The sequence below is a fragment of the Lissotriton helveticus genome, chromosome 10 (assembly GCF_964261635.1).
Source record: "Lissotriton helveticus chromosome 10, aLisHel1.1, whole genome shotgun sequence".
NCBI lineage: Eukaryota > Metazoa > Chordata > Amphibia > Caudata > Salamandridae > Lissotriton > Lissotriton helveticus.
Window position 1 is genome coordinate 186,935,492 of NC_136071.1, and position 26,211 is coordinate 186,961,702.

The window sequence follows — 26,211 nt, forward strand, 5'->3', positions numbered from 1 at the left end:
CAGCCCGTGTTTATTTTTGCATGGCGCTTTCACTTAAAGTGAAAGCGCGATGCAAATATAAACACACAGCTGAGTAAAAACAGATGGCCCCCTGCCCTCCCGCAATGGCGAGAGCTGGTTCCCACTCCAGGCACCAAGCGCATGGCGTGCTTTCACTCTCCTATTTTTATTTATCATTTGGGCAATGGCGTGCTAGCCCCGCCCCACCCTCTGGAACGGCTGCTACCTCCCTCTCCCTGGCGGCTCAGGCTGAGTGAGGGTGGTTCCACCTTGTTCGAGCAGCCCTAGCACTGATTAAACCCACCCTTTGTTTTAAAACCGTGTCACGATATTAACACAAAAATACTTTGGTTTTTTCCTGGTCTCTCACTATCCGTTCCGGCAAATGTATCACATTTTAGTTTTCAGAGAGGGCTGGCTGATTTTAACAGGAGATACGTTTTCATGATTTCGAGTTTAGATCTACAAATCAGGCCCTAGCAGAAAGCAATTTAGTTTAAACAGATGATACTGTGAGTAAATGTTACATTTAAACCATTCACTGTATCATTGTCTGTGTTTTCGGTGCGTAAAATTAATTAAATTGTTCGGTCCGTCGGTCAATTTAAAATTGCAGTCTATTTTTGAAGAATTTCCCAGCTTGGAGTTTTTAAAATATGGTCACCCTAGTTCAGGCTCCTACCCTACGCTAGTTTAAAGCACTCCGAGTAACCCTCAATAGGCCTCCTTAAACAGGCCCCTCCCGTTGCAATCTTTGAAAAGCCCCCGTCTCCCTGCTGTGGGAGCCGGAGGATAAAGACCGGAGAGGCCGCTCCTCCCAGAGCTTTGAGATTGCTGCCATGGCCAGGTTGCACGCTCTGTTCCTGCTGTTGGTGAGTGTTTATTTCAACAGTGTTAAAAGACTGCCTCAATTCCGGTGTACTCTCTTCCCTGGTTAGAGGTTGGTGTCTTGTTTCAAGAGAGGAGTTTTCGGATGTGGAATAAAAACATTTTTTTCCTGCACTAGTTGAAAGCGCTACAGCAGATCCCTCCAGCAGGAAAAGAGGTGTGCCCAGGCTGCTAAAGGACAGTACACGGACGCAAGTAAAACAACGCCAGCGGCTTGTGTGAACTTGGGCGATCCATTGAAATGCTTCTCTGCATCCATCTGCTGCTACGGCCTTAACAATGTCCTTGCTGTACTCCGGTTTAGCCCGCATGTTATTGGCTCCGGCGCCAAGGGGGGTGGTTTTCAATGACGCATTATCTGAAGGTAAATCACATGGCCATGGTGCCCTCTTGGAGTGAGCCTTATGCTCTGTTCTGATTCTGAACATTGTAATCAGCGCTCTAGAATTAAGTTCATTATTAGTTTAACAGGGGCGTCAAAACTGTTAACCGTTATTGTCTGTAGTTTGTCGAATAATTATTTTTGTATAATTTCATGTAAACAATACAAGTAAAAAAATAAAATATCCGAAATGATCTTTTCTTACAGATTCTGGTGTCTACAGCCTCTCTTTTTAAACAAAATCTCCGCCCGTTTCAATTCCACACAATCTCTAAGTCTGGTTGAAAGTTTGAAGCCCTATAGGGGGACACAACATTTCCTTTTTATCGGACTTCATTATAAACATGTTTGGACTACTTCTTAATAACTGGCACCTTTGGAGTCAATTATCATTATAAAGTTAAGACCTGTTGAGGTTTGTTTTGTATTATGTTACAAAACCCATTTACATTTTATAGGGTAAATGGTATTGGCAGTTGGTTTCTAAAAGTACACACACAGAGCTCTCGTAACATGACTGTGTTATGTCCACTACTAAATCTGTGGTCTACAAACGGGCTTCCCTTAGTTGTGCATTGGAAGGAAACAGACAATATTATGCTTAACAATAATATTTTCACAGCAGAATCACAGAGCAAGCAAAGGTGTTAGCCTGGCCATTTTTCAGATCTTGCAAACATTGGCAACAGACCTATAGAGAGAGATAGAAAATCTTTATTCGGTTTTGCAAAAACCATAAAAGTTCTATCAATATCACATACATATACAATAATTTACTGTCATTCATTCATTCGTAATAACAATGAAAACCTATAAGTTAAGATAATAAAAAGTAATAGACATAAGAATATACAATTCTAGTACAAGATGACTAAAGAGATTAGAGGTTTGCTACTAAAAAGCAACTCCTAGAATTCATTCCCACAGTAGTAAATCACTTTAGCATCATAAGCCCGATATTTGTCTCAGAATACTTACATGTACAAAATATCCCAACATAATGAAGGAGTAGTTTCTGTCCTGTAACTCCAGTTCTGTAGTAGGGGTATCTCTGTTATAGTCATTATCTAGTGAATAGTCCCGCCCATGTGCGTGGACCCCGGAGCAATCAAAAATAATCTCTTACAGTGTCAAAAAATGCAGAAATGCATAGACACTTAAGAGAGAATTTAAAGACAGATAATGCAGCCAAAAAAGGCTACACTGTCCAGTACTTCAACTAGAAATTCCACCACAAAATCCACAAAACAGCAAAGCCTGTACAGATTTCCCTTGCTTAACAGCAAAATCCCTCAGGAATGATAGAGAGAAGAACCTGGACAGACAAGCCCCATAGGCTGCCATTATGTGGCTTAAATAGGATACTGTGCCTTTAAGGAACCTTCCAGAACCTTCTCCCAGTATCCCAGAATGCATAGCAGGTCCAACTTAGTTTCAGTTCTTTTTGAAGGCGTAAAAAACGCCAGACCTGTAGCATTATGCACCTGAACAAATCTCCACCGGGGAGGCGGGAGGGCGCTTATGACTATAACAGAGATACCCCTACTACAGAACTGGAGTTACAGGACAGAAACTACTCCTTCTGTAGTAGGGGATCTCTGTGTATAGTCATAATCTAGTGAATAGAATGGCAAGCCCATCCCCACATCAAGCGGCGGTGGAGAGTATGAAATTACGCCACTATTGTGCGAACAAATTCCGCAGCGAAGCCTGCCCAACCTGAGCGTCTGCCCTGGCATCAGTGTCCAGGCAGTAATGCTTAGCAAAGGTATGGACCGACTTCCAAGTGGCCGCCTTGCAGATCTCTGCAAAGGGAACATTACGAAGCATAGCTGTCGTGGCAGCTTTGCCTCTGGTGGAATGAGCCTTAGGTTTACCCCCTAAGGTCTTATTAGCTTTGCAGTAACACAATTGTATGCAGGACACAATCCACCTTGAGATGGACTGTTTAGAGGTAGCAAGACCTGTCCTGACCGAGCCATAATTAATGAACAATTGGTCTGACCTACGAATATCTTTAGTCTTATCAAGATAAAACTTCAGCACCCTCCTCACATCCAGGGAATGTAAAGACCTTTCCGCTGGAGATGACGGATTCTGAAAGAACGTAGGCAAAGTGATAGTCTGATTGATATGAAAATCAGAAACAACCTTGGGAAGAAACTTAGGGTGAGTACGCATAACAACCTTAGCAGCAAGAAATACAGTATAAGGTTCTTGGCAACACAACGCCTGAATTTCACTCACCCTGCGGGCCGATGTAATGGCCACGAGGAACGCCGCCTTCCAGGACAGGTGCTGCAACGAAGCCTTATGAATAGGTTCAAAAGGCTCCTTCATCAATCTGGACAGCACCACATTCAAGTCCCACGAAGGCGAAGGAAGCCTGACAGGAGGGAATACTTTCTTCAAGCCTTCCAAAAAATCTTTGATCACAGGGATCTGGAAGAAGGAAGTCTGTGAAGGGCCTTTCCTGTAGGCAGTCAAAGCAGCCAGATGAACCTTAATGGAATGGACATTAAGGCCCGACTGCGCCAGATGCAGTAGATATGGAAGGATGACATCTTCCTTGCATGTCGTCGTAGGGTTAAAGTTCTTAGACTTGCACCAGATGCAAAACCTCTTCCACTTGTAAGCATAAGAAGTCCTAGTGGAAGGGCGTTTAGCCTCCTTCAGTATGTCCATACAATCCTCTGGGAGATTCAGATGGCCATATTGCACTATTTCAGGAGCCATGCCGCCAAACTCAAAGACGAGAGGTTGGGGTGCACCATCCGCCCCCCGAACTTCGTGAGAAGGTCCGGCCTGCACGGCAGCTTCATGTGAGGAAGGAGAGACCGGTGAAGCAGGTCCGTGAACCACCACTGTCTGGGCCATTCCGGGGCAATCAGAATCATTCTCGCCCTGGATTGGGACAGCTTGATGAGAACCGCCGGAATCAGGGGAATTGGTGGAAAAGCGTACAGAAAGCTGTTCGACCAGTTGATCCATAACGCGTTCCCCAGCGTCCCCGGCTGGTAGTACCTGGAGGCTAAGCCTCGGCATTTTCTGTTTTCGGCGGTGGCGAACAGATCTACGTCTGGAGTCCCCCACCTTGCGAAGACTACTCCCAGAACTTCGTCGCTTATGACCCATTCGTGGTTTTCCTGAATGAGTCTGCTCAGTTCGTCTGCCTGAACATTCTGCACACCTGGCAGGTGGGTGGCTGTTATCGACAGTCCTCGAGCCAGAAGCCAGTGCCAGATCGCCTGCGCCTCCTGCGACAGAGTGTGCGATCTCGAGCCCCCCCTGCTTGTTGAGGTAATACATCGTTGTCGTGTTGTCTGTCTGAACAAGCAGAGAGTTGGTCTGAAAGGACGGGTGAAAAGCCTTCAGCGCCAAGTGCACAGCCCTGAGTTCCAGGAAATTGATGTGGTACGTGGCCTCCGTCTGGGACCACGTCCCTTGAATCTGCAGGTCTCCGGAGTGCGCTCCCCAGCCCTGGAGAGAAGCATCCGTCACGATAGTCTGTGTGGGAATGTCCTTGTGGAAGGGAACCCCTCTGAGAAGATTCTCCTTCGAGCACCACCACTTCAGAGACTGAAGAGCATGTAGAGACAGTCGTATCTTGTCGTCCCAAGATCCTCTCCTCTGGTCCCATTGATCCTCCAAGCACTACTGCAGCGGTCTCATGTGCAGCCGCGCATGTGGCGTCAGGAAGATACACGAGGCCATCGATCCCAGCAGAGAAGACACCGTCCTCACTGTCGTGGATGGAGTAGACATGAGAGCCTGAGCCTTCCGAAGGAGTGATAAACGTCGCTCCTCCGAAGGAGACACGCTTGCTGACAGCGTGTTGATGGAGGCTCCCAAGTACTGGATGCACTGGACCGGAGTCGGGACAGACTTGGACATGTTGATGTGCAACCCCAGCTTGTTCAAGAGAACGCACGTCTTCTGGAAGTGTGCTTGAGCTTCCGAGAAGGAGGAGGCCTTGATCAACCAATCGTCCAGGTACGGGTAGACAAACACCTTGTTCTTCCTCAGGTGTGCCGCTACCACTGCCATGCATTTCGAAAATGTCCTGGGTGCAGACTTCAGCCCGAAGGGAAGCACCGTGTACTGATAGTGATTGGTGCCGACTTGAAAGCGCAGAAACTTCCTGTGTTTGCATGCAATTGGCACATGGAAGTATGCATCCTGTAGATCTATGGCACACATCCAATCTCCTCGTTGCAGCTGAGGGTAGATCTGATGCAACAACAGCATGCAAAACTTTTCTCTGCGAATCCACTTGTTTGCCTGTCGCAAGTCCAGAATAGGCCTGAACTCGTTCTTGTCCTTCTTGCGGACAAGAAAGAACCGAGAGTAAAGACCTCTTCCTCTTTGAGACAGAGGTACGTCTTCTATCGCCCTTTTCCTTAGCAGGATGTCTGCCTCCGCCTGGAGCTCGCGCAGTTGGTACTGCGAGCTGACCGGAGGGATCAATGGAGGCGGGCTGATGAACCGAAGACTGTATCCATTGCAAACAATATCCAGCACCCACTTGTCCTGAGTAATTTTTCTCCACTCTGCCAGAAAAAATTGAACGCTTCCCCCCACCGGAGCGGGTAACGGACGAGGGGGAAGTAGCCGCTCAGGGTCGAGACCCGGCCGGGCCCTTGGTCGCGGCAGAGGACTGCTGAGTCCCTCTACCCCTCTGACGCTTCTGGAAGGGTCTTCTGTACTGCTGCTGTTGTTGCTGCTGCTGATGTTGCCCAGAAGACTGTCCCCTTCCACGACCCTGTGACCCGAACCGCCGTTGGAACTGGCGGTAGGGTTTCTTTTCCTTGGGCTTCTCCAAGCCCACCGCCGTCAGGGTCTCCGCCTCGGCCTTCATCCTGGCCATCTCGTCATCAGCGTGTTTTCCGAAGAGGGTGTCTCCAGAAAACAGAAGATTCGCCACACGTTGTTGCGCTTCCGGTTTAAGTGACGTCAATCTGAGCCAAGCATGGCGCCTCTGATTAATCCCGTGGCAGTATCCATGCGCAGACAGCAAGGAGATATCTGCCGCGGCGCTGATGGCCTGGTTAGAGACCAGCATCCCCTCCTGGACGATCTCCATGAAGTCCTCTCTGCGGTCTCGAGGAACAAGGTCCGCAAACTGCTCCATAGAGTCCCACAGTGCGCGGTCGTATCGTCCCAACAACGCCGAGTCACTGGCGGCCTTCATCGAGGAGGAGGACGTACCACACGCTTTCCGTCCCGCAGAGTCAATCCAGCGGCTCTCCTTATCCGGAGGCACAGTGGATGCAGGGGAGGTGGCATGAAGCTTTCGAGCCGCCGTCACAATCACTGAATCCGGTACCGGGTCCTTTCTCAAGAAAGCTGGGTCCGAGTCTGGAGCTCTGTATTTCATGAGGAGCCTGGAAGGCACGGACTTCACCACTGCCGGTGTTAGGAAGAGCTGTTCAGCCGGCTCGAGGAGTCCTGGCACCAAAGGCAGTAGGGGGCGAGACATGTGTTTCTTATGTAACGTCTCAAAGATCACAGAAGTAGAAGGCGTAGGCGCTTCAACCTTGATCCCCAACTTCGCCGCCCCTCGCAGGAGGACCTCCTGGAATGTGCCAATATCGTCTATCGGAGACACTCTAGTCTCCGGCGAATCAGACAGCGTAGGCGAGTAAGAACGGGTCCCAGAGGCAGAACGTGACCTGGACCTGCGCCTCCTATGGCGATGCCTGGATCTCGAGGAAGATCCGCGTCCACTCCTAGATCTGTCTCTTCTACCCGAGCGAGACCTCGATCTCTTGGGCCTGGGACGTTCCGTCTGCCTCCCCGGTTCGGAAGCCTTAGGCTTCGGAGGCTTCGACTTAGGAGTCTTCTTCGGCGGAGTCGGAAACGTGGGCATCGACACCGCTCTCGGTGGAACCGGGGGAGGGGGAGTAACCGGAACCGGGGCCTGCGGAGCCGGAAAAGGAGGCAACGGAGGAGGAGGGGTCGGAGCCCTCGGAGGTGGACCCCTGGGTAAAGGAGGCAGAGGAGGAGGTGCAGAAGGCTTCTTCGGGGTATATACCTCGGAATATGCCGTTCCCGGCGAACCATCATCCCGTCCGGACTGTGGGGAGCCCCCCACAGTCCTGGGCCTGGCCTTACGACCTCCTGACGCCGACGATCGGTGCTCAGACGACGACCGTGGGTCCTTCGACGTCGAGCGGCCTTTCGGCGTCTACCGTTCCACACTCCTCGACGTCGACCGGTGTCTACGTCTCGACGTCGACCCCTACCAGATGGACGAACCACGAAATCTCGACGACGGGCGATGGTGCCTCGACGGCGACCTCGACCTCTTCGTACGTCTCGACGTCGACCTCTTGGAACGCCTCGACGTCGATCTCTTTGAATGTCTTGACGTCGACGTCTTCGGCGCCGGAGACTTCTCCCGTCTCGACGGCGACCTCGACGACGAGGATCCCCTCGACGACGATGACTTCGACGGCGAACGGCGGTGTCGCCTCGACGGCGAGCGCCGACGCCGGGACCTCCGATGTCGACCACTCGACGCCGACGACGAGGAGATCAACACCGGCTTCGACGGCGGCCTGTAAACGTCCCTCGACGTCGACGGACGACGTTTTCTCAACCCAGAGCCCTGGGGAGACCGGGAACTGGCCGTGGACCTTCCTCTCGACGTCGTGGTCATCGCAACTGACCCAGACGGAGAGCTTGGGCGTGAGCTGGACTTCCTGCCCCTGGGGAGCCCCCCAGAGGCCACAGCATGGGCAGTAGAAGCCCCTCCAGACCCACCTCGAGCCTTCAATCTTCTTTCTTCAAGTCCCTGAAGTCTGATCTTCCGCCTGTCCTTCAGGGTCCTGCCAGAGAAGCCTCTACAGATCACACAATCCTCAGGGATGTGGGAAGAGGGAAGGCAGAGAATACAGACCTCATGGGGGTCTGATTTGGCCTTCTTCCTGGAGCACTCCGGGCATTTGTCAAATAATGCTGGCATTATGGACAACAAAAGAGTGCAGAACCCAAGAAGAAAGTCACCAAAGTACTTGAAAAGTACAAAAAAATCGAATTTAGTGAAAAACACCAACAAAACCCTTGAAAAGGGAGAGCTCAATGCTCCAGGGTCCTGCTTGCAGGAGCCGGAAAAAAGAACTGAAACTAAGTTGGACCTGCTATGCATTCTGGGATACTGGGAGAAGGTTCTGGAAGGTTCCTTAAAGGCACAGTATCCTATTTAAGCCACATAATGGCAGCCTATGGGGCTTGTCTGTCCAGGTTCTTCTCTCTATCATTCCTGAGGGATTTTGCTGTTAAGCAAGGGAAATCTGTACAGGCTTTGCTGTTTTGTGGATTTTGTGGTGGAATTTCTAGTTGAAGTACTGGACAGTGTAGCCTTTTTTGGCTGCATTATCTGTCTTTAAATTCTCTCTTAAGTGTCTATGCATTTCTGCATTTTTTGACACTGTAAGAGATTATTTTTGATTGCTCCGGGGTCCACGCACATGGGCGGGACTATTCACTAGATTATGACTATACACAGAGATCCCCTACTACAGAAATTAAATTTATTAGATAAAATATAAGTGCCCACAGGCCAATGCAGCACGAAATCATTTACATTATTTTATAAGGAGTTTCCTCTTCCTATTCCTTAATCTCCAGGCATACAGTAAGTATCTGGATAAGGAGAAGACTAACCACTCTGAGAGATCACTTCTTAAGATTCGGATAGTAACTTATAAGCGATTTGCTGATAGAATGCGACATATTGGGATGTACCAGGTTCTTCTGATCTCATGACCTATAGCGCATCACTGTGGTCTCCAACCTTTTCTGTAATAAGAGCTACTTATGTTCATTTGAAAACCATGCTGAGCTACTATTGTCATTCATATTATGTAAGATTGAAAGCAGCGCCCACGTCAGTGCATCAGGCGGGGTTGCCAGCCATAATGCAAACGAGGTTTATCAAATTGGAATGCCTCTACATGGATAATACATACCAGCACTAGCTGCACTGCCTCGGGAACTAAGGTAATAATACGAGTTATAAAGCCCTTCTGCATTAAATGATGTATCCCTCAAATTTCATCTGTAAATATACTTTGGAAGTTCAACCATGTTTCTCCAGACACAGGTATTTTATCTTCAATACACCTTTTCAATATTGGTATACACATGTTCATTCATCTATGCAAAAGCATCTAACTTAGTAGGCTGTGCTGTACCTGGAAGAGCTACTCATATGTAGCTGGAGAGCTACCAGTAGCTCACAAGCTATTCGTTGGAGAAACGTGTTGTATTGATTTCAATTAGGCAATATTTTTTAGGAGGCCTGCTGCCCACTGCCACCATTTGTACTGCCCACTGCCTCCACAGACGCTGTCAAAACCCTCAGTGCAGTGTCTGCTCCTCCAGCAACTTCTTTGGGAGGGAAAGGAGGATGTAATAAATGCAAGGGAACACAATATTCCCAAGGTATGTGCTTCTCTGGCGGCCACTGCTCTGCAATCACAGACTGATAGCAGCTGCACAGCTGTGGCATTTACAATGTGCATAGTTTGAAATAGGAATACTAATACCTACCAAAACTTGAGGCTAATTCAATAACTGCATTTTGTAGTGTGTAAAATGCTTCTAGAATAGTACTCCTTCCTTAATGTTAAATGTAAATAACAAACCTATGAGTGGTGATCCCACCTCCACTGCTTCTATCCTTTCTATGGGGAGAGAGTTTCATATGTAAGTTTACTACTTTGTAGTAAATGTAAGAGGGACTGGAGGAGTAGTGGGAACAGTAGCAGTATCTACTACAACATAGGTGGGGTTTAGGGAAAAGTAAGGAGGGGGTCAGTGAGGAACAGACTGCTACAAACACCCACCAACAAAAGAGTATGCCTTTGTATTCACAAACTACACTGATAAAGTTACTGCAGTCTTAAAGGTGACAAAACAGTAGTAAATGTACTCCAGCTCAGCACTGGAGTAAGTTAGGCACCACATATGGCCCCTCAAAAGTACTGCAAGACACACCCACAGAAAATAATAAAGGCGGAGACTTCAAATATCACCCCCTCCTCCAAGAATAAAAGTTCCTTCTATACAAGTCCCATCTGTACTCCATTCCATAATGCGAAGTGCCACACTTTCTGAGGATCGTCCCTCTGTACTAGAAAGTTTACTGCTGTGCTTCCTTTTCATCAGGAATTGTGACCTGCATTTGTGTGGAGTTGGAGGTTTCCTACCCTTCCTCAATGCTTTTGATATTTTCCCTTAAGTATTTATTATAACTTTAAGAGTAAAAAATGTATGTCATTACAGCAAATGTATGTCTCCTGTTCCCAAAATTTAGGGTGAAGGCCAAGATCAGTTGTGGGTGATACAGTGGGTCCCAGAAGGGCCAGCCAAAGCTCGGACCGGCAAATCTACAGTGAGTAAAGGTCCTGGTGACAGGTTGGTGTCCACATGAAAAAAGTAGAACATCTATACCTTGGAAACACCAAGACTCCACCCCCCCCCCCCCCCATTCCTATCCTCATCCAACGCCCACACAATATTGGAATCTAAAGACTCACACTCCGATGGATTTGCCCCTTCATGACTGGGAGGACCCAGTCAGTCAGCCTGGCACCGTACACCTCGGACACCTGCTACCTCATCTGCAGAGTTTCACAAGGATACTCCCTGACCCCGACCCTCTTCAACGCATACATGATTCCTCGAGCCAGCATCATCCACTCTCACAATATTAACGTCCTCTCGTACACTGGTGACACACAACCCATTCTCTCTCTCATGGACGAGCCGCCCAGTGTCCAGTTCAAGTTAAATGCCTGCATGCCTGACACAGCCTACTGGATGAAGACCAGCTGTATACAGCTGATCACCAGCAAGACGGAAATTGGGATCTTTGGGGAGAGCACGTCACCGTGGGACTCAACCTGTTGGCCAGCAGAGATAGAACGGACACCCGCTACCCACGCCAAGAACCTTGGGATCATCATTGAAAGCAAACTCAACATGACAACCCAAATTAATGTTGTCACTTTCTCATGTTCCCATATCCTGAAGATGCTGAGCAAGATTTTCAAATGGCTCCCAATCAGCTCCCGGAAAACCCTGGTCACAAGCAAGCTAAACTACAAAAACACCCTCAATTTTTGGATCAACAATCAACTCACCAGAAGGCTGCAGACCACTCAGAACTCGACATCAGATTCACTCTCAATCTCCCATGCCACACCCACACCACACCTTATGGAGCTCCACCTGGTACCCATTCACAAACAAGCTCAATTTAAACTCCTTACCCTCATACACTACCTCACACTGGCCCAGCATTCCTAAACGATCTCATCTGCTTTCGCAAACCTTCAAGACACCTCCGCTCGTGTGAATGCCTATTTGCACAAATAACCGAGTCCAAACATAATAATGGGCCACTGTGTGACAAGAAAAGAGTGGAAAGGAGAGTGACTGTGAGAATGTCACTCGTATTGAAGGAGAACTGTAGCAAGCACTCAAAGGTACGATGGCCTTCGGCCAAAGCAACAAGTGCTTAGTAGACAGTACCTGGCTATGTCTGTCCCATAACGATGCATCCACTGCACTGTCCAGGAAACCTCTGGGGCCCCCTTGCCAAGCGACAGCATCAAGTCTCTGCCTAGTGGGCAAAGTTATGCTGTCAAGAGGATAAGATGATACCATAGCAGCTGAATGGGGCTACATAGAAAAAATAAGTATCTCAGTAATGGAGAGAACGTGCTTAAAATTAGCCCTCAGGGAATCTAAAGGACGAGACACTATTGGGTCTATTTATTAAGATTTAACACTGTATTTGCATCACAAAAGTGACGCAAAAGGATGCTAAATCTTTTCACACCTATTGATTTTCCAGCGTAAAACCTGTTTTAAGCAGGATATAAAACTTAAAAGTAACTCAAAGTAGCACATAGCGCTGCTTTACATTACTTAGCGTCAAGGGAGCGTACCATGGATGTTCCCATGCAACCACCCAAGGTTTCGGACACTAAGCCCTATTTACTTAAAAAAGTAGACAAGGTTAAGCGTCAGAAAATAGAGCCCACTTCAGAAAGGCGCTATGAAGGAAAAATGCTTTTATTTCTCCTTTTCCCCCAACTTTTAATGCGTGCTGCACTTTACAGGTTTAAAATGTGTCTAAGCATGGTATTTTGTACTGGAATAGTATCCTTCCAGTACGAAACCTATGCTAGACTTATGGAGATACCCTTGCACTATGATGCAAAGGTGTGTCCTTAGCACATGGCTGCATATTTCTGCACCATTGTTCGGGAGAGGGTGGAGAGTGCCATATTTCTGTAAATATGGCACCTCCCATTCCAGTACTCACGGCATGCATAGTCAATTGGACAGAATACTGGTGACATGGGTGTTTGGGGCTCAGGCGACTGCCATGGAACATTTGGGTAGTTTCCAGTCGGATCATGCCCGGTTCTTTGCCATGGATCATTTGGGTAGATTCCAGTCGGATCATGCCCGGTTATTCTAACATATGTTTGGCCCATCAAGGTTCCACCCATTCCTACTTGGCGCTTCCACCCAGAGAAATTGCAAGATAGGGCATTTCAAGCAGATATTCATAAGGCCATAGAACATTACCTCATACACAACTGGGGGTCCACTGAGACCATAGCCAACGCATTAAATGCACTTGAGGTTGTACTGCGTTGAACAGAGAGCTAAGGACCCAGGAGGATGAGTTGGCATGGTTTCACCGGGGTGAGCATGGTTTTTCCACTACGCAGGGCGAGATAGTGGCTGCAAGGCACACGGTGGGGGAGACATTGAACCAGCTAGATCGCTTTACCCGAAAATACCAGCAGTTACTGCACAGAAATAAATATAGGCCTGGCATGCAGTTGATGTGACTCCTTCATCGGGAGAAATCAACACACTTGATCATGTCCCTTATGATGGACGATAACAGATTAGTGGTGGCACAGGCATCTATTAATAGGGAGCTCAGGAAAAACTTGCAGATGCTATATTAGAGGAGGGGAGGCGGTGATCAGATTGCCGTAGAGGAGTTTCTTGGGGGACTAGAACCACCATGAGTGGAGCCCACACAAAGGAGTGAGCTAAAAGGGGCGCTTACCAAAGAGGAGATCTGGGCAGGTATTAAGGATATGCCCAGGTGTAAGAGTCCGGGCATAAATTGGCTTCTAGCGGAATTTATCCTGTACCCACTGTTGTGCTTCTGCAGAAACTGCTGGAGGTCTTTAATAAAGCTAGGGAGGTGGGGGCCCTTCCGCAGTCTAAGAAGGAGGCACTTAAGGTCATACTTCCTAAACCTGATAGAGATCTGGAGAAACTCAGCTCCTATCGCCTGCTCTCCATGATCAACGTGGATATGAAGATCCTATCCAAAATGATAGTCAAAAGAATACAGGGGGTTATTGAATAATTCGTATATGAGGAGTAAGGAGTAGTTTCTGTCCTGTAACTCCAGTTCTGTAGTAGGGGTATCTCTGTTATAGTCATAATCTAGTGAATAGTCCCGCCCATGTGCGTGGACCCCGGAGCAATCAAAAATAATCTCTTACAGTGTCAAAAAATGCAGAAAATGCATAGACACTTAAGAGAGAATTTAAAGACAGATAATGCAGCCAAAAAGGCTACACTGTCCAGTACTTCAACTAGAAATTCCACCATAAAATCCACAAAACAGCAAAGCCTGTACAGATTTCCCTTGCTTAACAGCAAAATCCCTCAGGAATGATAGAGAGAAGAACCTGGACAGACAAGCCCCATAGGCTGCCATTATGTGGCTTAATTAGGATACTGTGCCTTTAAGGAACCTTCCAGAACCTTCTCTCAGTATCCCAGAATGCATAGCAGGTCCAACTTAGCCTCAGTTCTTTTCGAAGGCGTAGAAAACGCCAGACCTGTAGCATTATGATCATGAACAACACTCCACCGGGGAGGCGGGAGGGCGCTTATGACTATAACAGAGATACCCCTACTACAGAACTGGAGTTACAGGACAGAAACTACTCCTTCTGTAGTAGGGGATCTCTGTGTATAGTCATAATCTAGTGAATAGAATGGCAAGCCCATCCCCACACCAAGCGGCGGTGGAGAGTAAAATAACGCCACTACTGTGCGAACAGATTCCGCAACGAAGCCTGCCCAACCTGAGCGTCTGCCCTGGCATCAGAGTCCAGGCAGTAATGCTTAGCAAAGGTATGGACCGACTTCCAAGTGGCCGCCTTGCAGATCTCTGCAATGGGAACATTACGGAGCATAGCTGTCGTAGCAGCCTTGCCCCTGGTGGAATGAGCCTTAGGTTTGCCCCCTAAGGTCTTATTAGCTTTGCAGTAACACAACTGAATGCAGGACACAATCCACCTAGAGATGGACTGTTTAGAGGTAGCAAGACCCGTCCTGACTGAGCCATAATTGATGAACAATTGGTCTGACCTACGAATATCTTTAGTCTTATCAAGATAAAACTTCAGCACCCTCCGCACATCCAGGGAATGTAAAGACCTTTCCGCCGGAGAGGAAGGGTTCTGAAAGAACGTAGGCAAAGTGATAGTCTGATTGATATGAAAATCAGAAACAACCTTGGGAAGAAACTTAGGGTGAGTATGCATAACAACTTTAGCATTATGAAATACAGTATAAGGTTCCTGGCAACACAATGCCTGAATCTCACTCACCCTGCGGGCCGATGTAATGGCCACGAGGAACGCCGCCTTCCAGGACGGTGCTGCAACGAAGCCTTATGAATGGGTTCAAAAGGCTCCTTCATCAATCTGGACAGCACCACATTCAAGTCCCATGAAGGCGAAGGAAGTCTGACAGGAGGGAACACTTTCTTCAAGCCTTCCAAAAAATCTTTGATCACAGGGATCTGGAAAAAGGAAGTCTGTGAAGGTCCTTTCCTGTAGGCAGTCAAAGCAGCCAGATGAACCTTAATGGAATGGACATTAAGGCCCGACTGCGCCAGATGAAGCAGATATGGAAGGATGACATCCTCCTTGCATGACGTAGGGTCATAGTTCTTAGACTTGCACCAGATGCAAAACCTCTTCCACTTGTAAGCATAGGAAGTCCTAGTGGAAGGTCGCTTAGCCTCCTTCAGTATGCCCATACAATCCTCTGGGAGATTCAGATGGCCATATTGTACTATTTCAGGAGCCATGCCGCCAAACTCAAAGACGAGAGGTTGGGGTGCACCATCCGCCCCCCGAACTTCGTGAGAAGGTCCGGCCTGCACGGCAGCTTCACGTGAGGAAGGAGAGATCGGTGAAGTAGGTCCGTGAACCACCACTGTCTGGGCCATTCCGGGGCAATCAGAATCATCCTCGCCCTGGAGTGAGACAGCTTGATGAGAACCGCCGGAATCAGGGGAATTGGTGGAAAAGCGTACAGAAAGCTGTTCGACCAGTCGATCCATAACGCGTTCCCCAGCGTCCCTGGCTGGTAGTACCTGGAGGCGAAGCCTCGGCATTTGCTGTTTTCGGCGGTGGCGAACAGATCTACGTCTGGAGTTCCCCACCTTGCGAAGACTTCTCCCAGTACTTCGTCGTTTATGACCCATTCGTGGTTTTCCTGCACGATTCTGCTCAGTTCGTCTGCCTGAACATTCTGCACACCTGGCAGATGGGTGGCCGTAATCGACAATCCTCGAGCCAGAAGCCAGTGCCAGATCGCCTGCGCCTCCTGCGACAGAGTGCGCGATCTCGAGCCCCCCTGCTTGTTGAGGTAATACATCGTCGTCGTGTTGTCCGTCTGAACAAGCAGAGAGTTGGTCTGAAAGGACGGATGAAAGGCCTTCAGTGCCAAGTGAACAGCTCTCAGTTCCAGGAAATTGATGTGGTACGTGGACTCCGTCGGGGACCACGTCCCTTGAATTTGCAGGTCTCCGGAATGCGCCCCCCAACCTTGGAGAGACGCATCCGTCACGATGGTCTGCGTGGGAATGTCCTTGTGGAAGGGAACGCCTCTGAGGAGATTCTCCTTCGAGCACCACCACTTCAGAGACTGAAGAGCATGTAGAGACAGTCGTATCCTGTCGTCCCAAGAACCTCTCCTCTGGTCCCACTGATCCTCCAAGCACTCCTGCAGAGGTCTCATCTGTAGCCGTGCGTGAGGAGTGAGAAAGATGCAAGAGGCCATCGATCCCAGTAGAGAAGACACCGTCCTCACAGTCGTAGACGGAGTTGTCATGAGAGCCTGAGCCTTCCGAACGAGTGATAAACGTCGCTCTTCCGAAGGAGACACGCTTGCTGACAGCGTATTGATGGAGGCCCCCAAGTACTGGATGCACTGCACCGGAATCGGGACCGACTTGGACATGTTGATGTGCAACCCCAGCTTGTTCAAGAGAACGCACGTCTTCTGGAAGTGTGCTTGAGCTTCCGAGAAGGAGGAGGCTTTGATCAACCAATCGTCCAGGTACGGGTAGACAAACACCTTGTTCTTCCTCAGGTGTGCCGCTACCACTGCCATACATTTTGAGAATGTCCTGGGTGCAGACTTCAGTCCGAAGGGTAGCACCGTGTACTGATAGTGATTGGTGCCGACTTGAAAGCGCAGAAATTTTCTGTGTTTGCATGCAATGGGCACGTGGAAGTATGCGTCCTGTAGATCTATGGCACACATCCAGTCTCCTCGTTGCAGCTGAGGGTAGATCTGATGCAACGACAACATGCGAAACTTTTCTCTGCGAATCCACTTGTTTGCCTGCCGCAAATCCAGAATGGGCCTGAACTCGTTTCTGTCCTTCTTGCGGACAAGAAAGAACCGAGAGTACAGACCTCTTCCTCTTTGAGACAGAGGTACGTCCTCGATCGCCCTTTTCCTTAGCAGAACGTCCGCCTCCGCCTGAAGCTCGTGCCGTTGATACTGCGAGCTGACGGGAGGAATCGATGGAGGAGGGCTGGTGAAACGTAGACTGTATCCATTGCAAACAATATTCAGCACCCACTTGTCCTGAGTAATTTTTCTCCACTCTGCCAGAAAAAATTGAACGCTTCCCCCCACCGGAGCGGGTAACGGACGAGGGGGAAGTAACATCTCAGGGACGGGACCCGGCCGGGCCCTTGGTCGCGGTAGAGGACTGTTGACGACCTCTACCACCCTGTCGCTTCTGGAAGGGCCGCCTGTACTGTTGCTGCTGCTGCTGCTGTTGATGTTGTCCAGCAGACTGCCCCCTTCCACGACCCTGCGACCCAAACCGACGTTGGTACTGTCGGAAGGGTTTCTTTTCCTTGGGCTTCTCCAAGCCCACTGCCGTCAGGGTCTCCGCTTCGGCCTTCATCCTGGCCATCTCATCATCCGCGTGTTTCCCGAAGAGGGTATCTCCGGAAAACGGGAGATTCGCCACGCGTTGCTGTGCTTCCGGTTTCAATGACGTCAACCTGAGCCAAGCATGGCGTCTCTGGTGAATCCCGTGGCAATATCCGTGCGCGGACAGCAATGATATGTCAGCTGCGGCGCCGATGGCCTGATTAGAGACCAGCATCCCCTCCTTGACGATCTCCACAAAGTCCTCCTTGCGGTCTCGAGGGACGAGGTCTGCGAACTGCTCCATCGAGTCCCACAGGGACCGGTCGTAACGTCCCAGCAAAGCCGAGTCACTGGCTGCCTTCATGGACGAGGCGGATGTCCCACACGCCTTGCGACCAGCAGAATCGATCCACCGGCTCTCCTTGTCCGGAGGCACCGTGGACGCAGGGGAGGTGGCATGAAGCTTCCGAGCAGCAGTCACGATGACTGAATCCGGTACCGGGTCCTTCCGCAAGAAGGCTGGGTCTGAGTCCGGAGCCCTGTACTTTTTCAGTATCCTGGAAGGCACAGATTTCACCGTTGCCGGCGTCAGGAATAGCTGTTCGGCGGGCTCAAGGAGCCCCGGCACCAGAGGTAACAGGGGGCGAGACAAGTGCCTTTTGTGTAAAGTCTCAAATATTACCGAGGTAGAAGCCGTAGGCGCTTCAACCTCAATGCCCAACTTCGCCGCACCACGCAGGAGAACCTCCTGAAATGTGCTAATATCGTCTATCGGAGACACCCTAGTCTCCGGCGAATCGGACAGCGTGGGCGAGTAGGAACGGGTCCCAGATGGAGAACGTGACCTGGACCGACGTCTCTTGTGGTGATGCCTGGATCGTGAAGAAGATCCACGGCCACTCCTTGATCTGTCCCGTCTCCCCGAGCGAGACCTCGACCTCTTGGGCCTCGGACGCTCCTTCGGCCTCCCAGGGTCAGGAGCTCTAGGCTTCTTAGGAGTCTTCTTCGGAGGCGTCGGAAACTTAGGCATCGACACCGCCCTCGGTGGGATCGGGGGTGGAGGAGCAACCGGACGCGGGTCCCGCGGAGCCGGCTTCGGAGGTGGGGTAGGGGCCTTCGGAGGAGGGCCCTTCGGCATAGCAGGCCGCGGAGGAGGTGTAGACGGCTTCATCGGAGTATCCACCCCGGAATGCGCCGGTCCCGGCGAGCCACCATCTCTTCCAGAGCGTGGGGAGCCCCCCACAGGCCTGGGCCTGTCCTTAGGACCTCCAGACGTTGAAGACCGGTGTCCAGACGACGACCGATGTCCCCTCGACGTTGAACGGTCCTTCGGCGTCGACCGAATCACACTTCTCGACGTCGAACCGTGTCTCCGTCTTGACGTCGACCCCGACCAGATCGACGAGCCACGAAACCTCGACGACGGGCGATGGTGCCTCGACGGCGACCTCGACCTCTTCGCCGGCCTCGACGTCGACTTCCTGGATCGCTTCGACGTCGACCCTTTGGACCTTCTCGACGTCGACCTCTCCGACCTTCTCGACGTCGATCTCCTTGACCGTCTCGACGTCGGTCTTTTGGAATGCTTCGACGTCGACCTCTTCGGCGCCGGAGACGCCTTCCGTCTCGACGGCGACCTCGACGACGAGGATCCCCTCGACGACGATGTCCTCGACGGCGAACGGCGGTGTCGCCTCGACGGCGAGCGCCGACGCCGGGCCCTCCGATGTCGATCACTCGACGCCGACAGCGACGACGAGGATATCGACACCGGCTTCGACGGCGGCCGGAACACGTTCCTCGACGTCGACGGGCGACGCTTTCTCGACCCAGAGCCCTGGGGAGACCTGGAACTGGCCGTTGACCGTCCCCTCGACGTCGTGGTCAGCGCAACTGACCCAGACGGAGATCTTGGGCGAGGGCTGGTCTTCCTGCCCCTGGGGAGCCCCCCAGAGGCCTCAGCATGGGTAGAAGGAGCCCCTCCTGACCCACCTCGTGCCTTCAACTTTCTCTCTTCAAGTCCCTGAAGCCTGATCTTCTTCCTCTCCTTCAGGGTCCTTCCAGAGAAGCTTCTGCAGATCACACACTCCTCAGGGATGTGGGAAGAGGGAAGGCAGAGAATACAGACCTCATGGGAGTCTGACCTGGCCTTCTTTCTTGAGCACTCAGGGCATTTGTCGAATAATGCAGGCATTATGGACAAAAAAGAGTGCAGAAACACAGAAAGAAAGTCACCAAAGTACTTTAAAAGTACCAAAAATCGAAATTAGTGTAAAACACCAACAAAAACCCTTGAAAAGGGAGAGCTCAATGCTCCAGGGTCCTGCTTGCAGGAGCCGGAAAAAAGAACTGAGGCTAAGTTGGACCTGCTATGCATTCTGGGATACTGAGAGAAGGTTCTGGAAGGTTCCTTAAAGGCACAGTATCCTAATTAAGCCACATAATGGCAGCCTATGGGGCTTGTCTGTCCAGGTTCTTCTCTCTATCATTCCTGAGGGATTTTGCTGTTAAGCAAGGGAAATCTGTACAGGCTTTGCTGTTTTGTGGATTTTATGGTGGAATTTCTAGTTGAAGTACTGGACAGTGTAGCCTTTTTGGCTGCATTATCTGTCTTTAAATTCTCTCTTAAGTGTCTATGCATTTTCTGCATTTTTTGACACTGTAAGAGATTATTTTTGATTGCTCCGGGGTCCACGCACATGGGCGGGACTATTCACTAGATTATGACTATACACAGAGATCCCCTACTACAGAATGTGGATTTATCCCCATGTACACTCCTGATTCTTCGCAGGCTTACTCATGTAATGTTATGTAAACAGTGCAGGACTCCCGAGAAGGAGATGGGAGTGGTCACCACATGTACCGGAGACTGGATAGTCTCTTCATAGCAATAATATGGGCCGGAAAAGGTAGCAGAGTTGACTTGAAAGTACTTAAACTAGAATTGGAGCCTAGGGATTAGGGATCCAAAACCTGGAACCCACACTATATGGCAGCACAGCTCCAGCATGCTGCTAAGTGGTGTGTGGATGGGTCCAATCGGGAAACAAGGTTGCTGGAGGGGACACGGGCAGCAGATAATCTGCTGCGATGTCTTATGGAAGGGGCTCACCTGCATGCCAACTGTCCTTACGTGGTGAAGCGCAGACCTGGGAACTGACAATAAAATCTGTTATGCGTAAACCTCCAATCTCTAGGGACCAACCATTATGATGGCTACAGCCATTGCTGTGGATTAGGAAAGATATGTCAGCCTCAGCCTGGAAAGATGGCAGTTGCGAGACGCTGGGGGATCTGTACTCTTGGGGGTTGTGCATTACTTTTGCAGAGGGTCAGGATGCATTCAGAGTGGGCCCTGATCAGATTTTACAGTTTGCAAAGCTGACCAAAATAGCTAATGAGTTCTGGACTGGATTTTCTGAATACGTTTAACCAGTCGGGGACACTGGAGGTACTGCTCGATATGGGTGCCCCCAAGAGACTGATATCCTGACTATATTGTGCACTTTAGTTCAGCACACTTAAGTTCCCACTGCTAGAATGACAGGGCTGGGACACAGACTTGACGGAGCCCCTTGGGGGACAGAGTGGAACAAAGCATGTGCAATGGTGAGACATGTCTCCTGAAATGCTTGTTTCAAACTGGTGCATTTTATATCTTGCACCGGGCTTATTTATCACTAAGGAAATAAGGAAATTGCACTGAATCTACCCGGCTAGGATGGCAGTTTCCCATGGTGGGGGTGCGGATTTTATCCACATGATTTGGGAGTGTACAAGATTGGTACCCTACAGGGACATTATCACGCGAGACAGGTAACCGACATCAGCATTGACAAAACTGCACATCACTGCCTCCTACACATCATACCTAGCCTTGATGGGAGTAAGGTATATTACAGATTTGCATGGTTGGGGTCGGTATTGGCAACCAAATGTCATGATTTGTAGTGTTCTTACCGGTTCTGGCGTCTTGGAGAGATTCTCGACTTTGGTTCTTGAAGGTTCTTGTCTGCCCGAGGTAAGAGCGACCCCTTCTGGTATCCACAGTGCTGCCGACAAGGATAAGGCCAAAGCAGACCGTGACTTCCAAAAGGAGTCCCAAGAGGATAAAACCCCATAGGGAAAAACATCTGATGGAAGTGGGGACTCCAGGAATGAAAGGAAGAAAAGAACCTACCAGTAAGGAGGAATTAGAAGGCAAGGAATTCAAACCGGAATGAAAGACTATAATTGTCAAAGGTAAGTCAGAAACACAGATAATTATCCGGACATTTGGATACACAGACATTTTCCAAGACAATGAATCAACAGTATTTATCCTAAGTGAATTGCAAGCTCTTCTTCAGTGTTCAGACCATTCAGGACAGTGGTTTGCATGTCTATAATAAATCTTACCTATGATGAATGTATGATGAGATTTAAAAATGCACAATACTATGACACACTAGCCCATACAGGGCTCTATGACTCTAATTTTGAGGCACCTTATAAAATGTTACTGGTTCTCATAATGATTTGGAGACCAGTGTGCCCATTCAGGACTCAATTTTGAATTAACAGGTGACATCCCTGAAGGGATCGATGTATTACAGTAACAAGTGAATTACTGGGAATTAATTTTTGAATTCACTGATGTTGATTACATTTCAGTACTGCATTTACAAACAATTACTTGTTTTTGCATGTTCCAATATTGCGCCTATGATTAACCTATGATTTACGGCTGAGTCCGTTGATAGGAAGTGCACCGGAAGCTCTAGGAGTGTACCGGATATAATGACTTTGAACTTGTAACACTATGTACACAGCTGGAATAAGGCGCGAAGCCGAAACGTGTCCTGTGTTCGTGTTTGTCTCGGAGTAATAAATTAACCGAGCAGCAACTTTAAACGAGTGCAGTCCATTCATTTCTTTGTGGGAGATGAAGTTTTGAGCGTGATGTATATATGTGTATATATATATATATATATATATATCCAACAAAGCGTCGCCTCGAACACTCCAAAAGAACAACACGCCTTGGCCACAAAGTGTCTTTAGCGTAATTTATTCCAGCAAAGTCACCCTACGTGTTTTGGAGCGTCCGCTCCTTGCTCACGAGTAGTGTGAATGCAAAACAATAAAGTATTTAAGCAGTACTTTGCTTTGGTTTACTTACATTTTTATTTTAAGGCACACCGGTGGAAGCGGTGATGACTGTGAACCAATTTCCATGACATCCTTTGTGATAATGAAACTATTTAATACTTACGAACATTTTTCGGGTGGCCAAAATAATTAAATAATGGTGTTCGGGACACTAAATAAAGTTATCTTGAATTGGTGCTCTGTGCCCGAGAAACATAGGAAATGTAGTCCACACGAGGAGTGAGGAGTTGAAGGAAAGGGAATGTTCCCCGGAACCGCTATCACACTTTCAACATTTCATTTGTTAAATCCAAAAAACCTAGGACTTTGAATTGATGTATTCTGATGGTATATTGTTGTATATAATGCGACAGAGCAGCATTTATTGTATGGTTTCCACAATTATGTTTGAAAAGAAAAAAATTCCCCAAAATCCGTATTCACTTTTTATGAAGTCGAATGTCACATGATCTGTGTAAATACTTTATTGTTTTGCATTCACACTACTCGTGAGCAATAAGCGGATGCTCCGAAATGTGTAGGGTGACTTTTCTGGAATAAATCACGCTAAAGAAACTTTGTGGCCAAGGTGTGTTTTCCTTTTGGAGTGTTAGAGACGACGCTTTGTTGGATTATTAAGGGCTTGCGACTCTGCCACAGCCCGCCATTGCAATCGGCATGGGTTTCGGCGCAAATAAATTGTTGGAGGTGATAGAGAGTAACGCCTGCCCGCCCTCACTAAGGACAAAGACATGGTTGCACGAACCCTGGTTATACGGCGCAAATACAGTCAGGATTGCTGTTTACGCCGGAAACCGGTATAGTGGGGCGGCCTGCAAGTGAACGTGTGTCATAAAAATACAGCGTGATTGATGGAAAATGGAGTCTAAAGTATGACCGATTGTATCTATCTTTAGACTTTCTTATAGCGTGATCGCGTTTCTGTTGAAACGCGTTATACTGAAATACTATGAAATGCCAAGTAATGGCAAGAGAAGTGAAGTGTCAAGTAAAATGTTTGAAAAACAAATGCTGTTGGACAAAAGTGAACGAGCAGACCCATCCGGTACAATGAGCACTGGTACCACTAAAAAGGCACTGTGGTACAAAGTTTGGAAACTGCTCAAGCAAGAGCAGAACAAGTGGTGGGAAGCAACCACATTGCAGAAGTACATAGAGGCTGGCCGTGTTCCACGCGGTCTCCATATTTTTATTGCGCCCACCTTTATCGATCCGGATCTGGTGGAGGAATTGGCAGCAAATAACCATAGCTGCTCAATAGTAATGCTAGAGTTATTGGTTAAATATGCCAAAAGAGACTGCGACAAAATTACTAAAGAAATTGACAATATAACTACAAAACTGAAAGCAACGTGTGAAAATCATGAGTTCCAGAGTGACATATCCAAGGTGGAGTTTCGGTCGGATAGAAAGAAATTAAAGAAATGAAACAAAGAAAATTTCTGCGGGATCTCATAGATTATGAGAAAGGGCAGATACTGACATTTGCAAAACGATATGATCACCTACGGAGTACTCCGCAAACCAAGAGTAGATCTCCAGAAGCAACTCTGAACATGGAGAACACTGATGAGCAGGTAATAACCAATGACGAAACTGCAACTCCGGAATATGCAATCAGCAGCGATGGTGTGGATGGCACAATGGGGGCTCGAGCAAAAAAAATAATTTTAAAGGAGTTCACAATCATGGCACAAGGCAGAATGGCTGCCCAGAACAAACAAAGTGCAAGAGGACTGAAAGGTCGCGGTGGAAAAGGCAAAGGAAGGCTAACCACCATGCAGAGCGAAGGAACAGAGCCTGGTGGGATCCAGAACAAAGGGGCAAAAAAAGCAGAAAAATGATGGATAAAGCAACAATTGATACAAAAACTGTAATTAACCTTTCAGAACGGGAACTGAACAATACTGAGATGGAAGTACTTTCCCTTGAACTCACGTTTTGTCCATTGGCGGAGTATGATTACACCCAGGCACGTAATTGATTTATTCCATTTCAGAAGAAAATTACGTTTAAAGACGTGGTTTGCTACAAAAGTAACATCACAAGACAATGATGTAAGTGTTAATTCCAGTGATATTCAAATTGGTGATATTGAGCTTTTACATACTTTGAATGAACTGGGGGGCCAACCAGACTTTATTCCTGATCCATATATTAACCTCATCAATGAGAATATTAGGTTGGATTTGAGCCATAACAGTGGTTTCAGACCCAAATCTATTTTCTTACCTCAAATTGTGAACGAGGCAATAGATGTCTTTGAGAAGGGGGCGGATTAAAGATCTTGACAAAATATCTAAGATAAGAAGATATGGCAACAACAACCTATCAGAAGCCTAGATTTCAGCTATTAAAGGCCTTAAAAATGATAACAGTATTGTAATTAAAAAGTCTGATAAGGGCGGCAATATTGTTATACTATCTAAAGAGAAGTATCTAGAGGAAGGCAGTAAGCTACAAGGTATGAAAAAAGCACGAAAATATATATGACAAAGCTAATAATGAATACCAAGAGCAGTTATGGGAATGGAAGGAAAGAGGTTTGTGGAACAAGAGGAATATCTTTTTTTGCATTGTAAATATCCAAAAATACCAGCCCTCTACCTTCTGCCAAAACTGCCCAAAGACTAGACAAGTCCCCCAAGGAGGCCCATTGTGTCCTCTGGAGGGAGTTGTCTGGAAAACACTTCCAAGTATATAGACCACTACCTTCAACCCCTGGCCCAGAACCTTCCATCTTTCGTGAAGGATACGGGTGATTTCCTGTGATTGATAGCGGGTGCGAAATGGAATGCCAATTATGTATTGATGTGTCTGGATGTCAACAGTCTTTATACCAGTATAACTTTGCATAAAAGCATGCAGGCACTTTTTGAAAAGTAGATCTGTGTCCTTTCTATTTCATACCGAAATGCTAATCGATATGATTTACACCTAGGCGCGCAACACCCATTGGGCTCACGGGGCTTCAGCCCCCCCCCCGATCCCCCCCCGTCGTGTTTGTCAGCCCGGCCAGAGACTGCTTGGTGGGCTGGCGAGCATTTAATTGCAGCCGCACCCGAGTACTAAACAGGTCTTTAAAAGACCATTTACGTGTAAATGAGGCTTTTGTTGTGTGTTCGCCCCTTCTTACAGCCACTCTGTCTATGTTTGGAAGAATTAGCCCCCCCCCCGAAATATTTTTCAGCCCCCCCTGAAATTTGGCTCTAGTTGCCCGCCTGTGTACACCTGTCTGACGAGGATTTTTTCATTTTTAATGGACACATTTATCGTCAGATTCTCAGGACAGCAATGGGCACCTGCTGCGCCCCCAGCTTTGCATGTCTCTACCTAGGCTGGTGGGGGGAGGTGGTCAATATTCATGACCAATTTAAAAAACATGTTTAAGTCTGGGTTCGATATATTGATGATATTTTCTGTGTTTGGGAGGGTAGCAAAGAGGAAGCAAATGAATGTGTGGATATGTTAAATGAAAATACACAAAATCTCTCATTCCCCAGTCAATTGAGTGTGGAAACAATCGAATTCCTAGATGT

General features: G+C 48.3%; 1 long non-coding RNA gene across 1 annotated transcript; it reads left to right on the top strand.

Moving 5' to 3' along the window:
- Nucleotides 1-1,216: 1,216 nt before the first annotated feature.
- LOC144786110 (uncharacterized) lies at nt 1,217-23,505 on the top strand. Its single transcript, XR_013602083.1, has 3 exons — nt 1,217-2,278; nt 8,797-13,699; nt 20,272-23,505. It is a non-coding gene; the product is annotated as an uncharacterized LOC144786110 (long non-coding RNA).
- Nucleotides 23,506-26,211: the final 2,706 nt, after the last annotated feature.